Here is a 4,209-nt window from a genome sequence, read left to right on the forward strand (position 1 = left end):
CTAGCTCTAACCACGAGGTGTCACTGTTTCCCCTAAGTAAACAAATGTCACCGGAATACGTCTGTCCAAGTTTTGCCTTTATGTCGTTGTGCCTTATGACAGCAAATTGCCTTTTGATTCTAATAATAATAATAATAAAAAAAGCTTTGCCTGTATGGACTGTGTCATCTTTTTTTTTTTTTTTTTTTTTTTAAATGTTATTATATATACAGTGATCACAAAGCATTCACAAGGACAGTTTACCAGCATATTCCATCCCACTCATGCATCACAAAGCATACGACACAAAGACAGTTTGCTCTTTAATGTGCTAAAAGAACAACTTAGAATAGTATATAAGGCACAAATACTTAGCATTAAGTTTTAGGCCATCTGCGATTCAGCATACGTTTGCATGCCAACTAGCCATTACCGCTTGACCTGATTGTTTTCTATGCCTGTCAACATCAATAAAATCCTGTGTCTGCGATACGCAACTGGTTCTTCCGTCTCGTACCTGACAGTACGGCCTGACCAAAATGGAACCAACGCACCAACCCTCTGCCCTGGACTGCCTTCACTAAACGGAAGAGGAGGTCTCCCGGATGTCTGGTGACATTGCATCGTTAATCCAGATCGGCAACAAACACCAGCAACAACTCCAGCCACAGCAAGAACAACTGACTCAGGTAATCCAAACTCTCACCAAATTGGCAACTCCATCGTCACCACAACCCAATGCACTGGTTCCAGAATCCCCGGTTCCGGTGAACCCAGCCTTAGCTATTGATGCCCCCGAGCCCAAGATTGGAAACCCGAACGCTTTAACGGTGACCCAACCCAGGTACGAGCCTTTCTGACAAGTTGCAAAGTTCAATTTTCCCTGCAACCCTGGACCTTTGCAACCGAAGCGGCCTGAAGTTGGGTACGTCATCACCCACTTGACTGGTTGGGCTCGGCTTTGGGAAACAGTGGAATTTGATAGGCAAACACCAGCCTGTACCAACTTGAATGCCTTTGCCGATGAAATGATCAAAGTGTTTGACTCGGAACACGGAAGCCGCTATCGACGCATTCTATCACAGCCTGGCGGATGACATCAAAGATGAGCTCAACTCCTATGATCTACCCAGCACCCTTGACGAAGCCATTGTGTTGTAACCCGCATTGACCATTGGATTCAGACCCGACGCCGAGAGAGGGGAAGTCGGAGCGCACCTTCTGCCTCTCAGCCTTTTCCAGTTGTTACCCCCCCCCCTTTAAACCAGCCTGATCCCATGGAGATTGGCCGTGCTGCCCTAACTCCTGGAGAACGCCAGCGACGTTTCACTTCTAACCTGTGCCTGTACTGGCTGAAGGTCATCGAATCGCTACCTGCCCAGCAAAAGCCAGAGCTCACCAGACGTCGGGGAGATTCGGGTGAGCTCAACGTATCTTCAGTCTCCCCCCCATTCGTAAACCCTTGCTCCAGATTCGCCTCCTGCTGACTGACACCACCCATTCCCTCCATACCCACTAACCCTGAACCTGTCAGTCCTATCCCAGATATTTCCAACGTGCCTGCCTGCTACCATGCACTCCGTGAGATCATTAACAAAACCAAGGCCACTTTGCTGCCCACTCACCAGCCATATGACTGCGCCATAGACCTCCTGCCCGGCACGGTGCCACCAAAACGCCGTCTGTACTCCTTATCTGCACCAGAAAGAAGCGCCATGGAGAAGTACATTAATGAATCATTAGCTGCCGGGTTAATCTGTCCATTGTCCTCGCCTGCTGGAGCTGGATTCTTCTTTGTCGGGAGGAAGGATGGCTCTCTCCGCCCATACATAGATTACCTTTGACTCAATGACAAAACCATCAAGAACCGCTACCCCCTGCCACTCATGTCATCTGCTTTTGAACTTCTCCAAGGTGCCACTGTGTTCTCTAAACTGAATCTGAGGAATGCTTATCACTTGGTTTGAATGAGAGAAGGTGATGAGTGGATGACAGCATTCAACGAGCCCTCCGGACACTATGAGTACCGCGTCATGCCCTTTGTACTAACCAACACCCCTGCAGTATTTCAGGCCCTGGTAAATGATATCCTGCGAGACATGCTCAATATCTTTGTGTTTGTGTATTTAGATGACATCCTGATATTTTTCAAAACCATGTCTGACCATATAAATCACGTCCAGCGGGTTCTGTGCTGTCACCTGGAAAACTCCCCCTTTGTCAAAGCCGAGAAATGTGAATTCTACGCCAGATTGGTATCATTTCAGGGACAAATAGTGGCAGAGAAGGCTACAGATGGACCCTGCAAAAGTGACGGCAGTGACATCCTGGCCTGTACCGGAGAACCGCAAAAAACTGCAACAGTTCCTGGGCTTTGCCAACTACTACAGACGATTGTAGATCGCATATTGAGCATGTCGTCGGATGTAGAAACAAATGGCGAGTCAAATTTTACGTCGCATGTCGGGAAGATTGTGTGTTGAAGCGATCGTATGTCGAGTACCACTGTATTTATAAACAGTATAATCGCAAGTCGACTGTTCTGTTTTCTAGGAGGGCTCATCTGTGAAACGTGAAGCAGGTAGCAGAGAGAAAATTCTTCTAGGCAACCAGAATATAAGTCACAATTTAATCAATGACTTGAAACTATTTACACTCAATTTCATATCAACGGTTAATTTACAGGCTTTTTTCGACCCCACTTGCTTATGTGCTTTTGGAATGTATCCACACAATAGTTAAACATTCAAAGCCAGGATTTAAACCGAATATTGCTCATTTCGTACATCCATTTCCTAGTGACCTTGAGCTGATCTCAGCTAACTTGGACAAATTATTAACCAAAACCTGGACAAATTGTTAGTTAATCACAGATAACATAGAGATATTGAATCATTCACGCTCACACATCACCGAGTAGAACTATGGAAGAGAATCTACGCTTCCTGCACAAATGTCAGGTAACTTCTTCGGACTCCTCAATGAATCCAAACCCACAGTGACTTAAGCAGTTCCAAAGTTGATTGTGAATACCACTGCCAGTTGGAAAGCTACTGTTCATTGTTGCCCGCTTGTGCAAAAACAATGGCTATCTCAAAGTGTATATCACTGACAGTTTGATGGTTTCCATGGTAGACATCTGTTATCAATGCGATCAATAACGTCACAAGACCGCAGCTGATTGGAGCTATTGGCACCACGCCGGTGAAGCACATTGTTCCCATAACAACAGGGGCACAGGAGAGAAAGGCGTCTTTGTTGAGTTATCCTGACTAAATTGACAAGGCCTTTTACAGCATTTGATAGAGAGCCTTGCACAATGGATGGCATATAAATTTGCAGATGTCGCCTGCAAAGCTCAAATGTCAAAGCTTTTCACAACAGCAAGCGAAGCAATTGATTGGCTTAATACTCATCCCATGGGTAAAAAAAAAAAAAAAAAAAAAATCTAAATGTAAGTCAATTTGCTCCACTTGCGCTTGTTTACATTCTGTGTGCACTTGCTAAAAAAACACCTTTTATACTGTAGCTTTCACAGTTCTCAAACGAAACTATTAGCTTCACCTGTGGAGTGGTCTGCCGTGTTCAATCTGTACTAATAATTTCATGTGGCCTTTTAAACATTGTGTTCTCGCTGTGTCATCCCCTTTTGAAAACATGTCATTCATTTCCAGCCACTGCAATTTTCTACAGCACACACTGAAAGGAGACATGACAAATAGAACATTGGATGCTCTTTTTCCCCCAAGTTATTGTACAAAATTGCCCAGCAATTATTTTTTTTTGTGTCATCAGTTGACTCCTAAAAGCCCAATTGACGTCAGCTCAGCAAAGAAAGCCATAAAGAAACCTTTTCAGTGGCTTTCAATGGGTCCAGGAAGGAGGAATGAATCCCTCAGGGGGGCTGTGACTGAGCAGGCCTTATTTTCTTCTGCTCTGCTAATCAAATGGAGCTTGAATGAAAATGCAGTTTTCTATGAAAATGGGGCCCTTTGTTGGCTTTACAGGACTGGTAATTCATAAACAATAAGCTGCCTCCTTTTGTTTGGGATATAATATATTCGTGCTGCTCTGAAAGCGGTCTTTGCACACACACGTGCGCCTGCTCAGAAGCGTATTGTGGTGCCTGTGGAAGAGAGGAGAGTATAAAAGGAGGCAGAGGAATACTTTTTTCAATCATTCTCCTCGCTTAGAGAAGACAGGACATTTGAGCCTCACAACACTTTCTTC

The sequence above is a fragment of the Corythoichthys intestinalis genome, chromosome 2 (assembly GCF_030265065.1).
Source record: "Corythoichthys intestinalis isolate RoL2023-P3 chromosome 2, ASM3026506v1, whole genome shotgun sequence".
NCBI lineage: Eukaryota > Metazoa > Chordata > Actinopteri > Syngnathiformes > Syngnathidae > Corythoichthys > Corythoichthys intestinalis.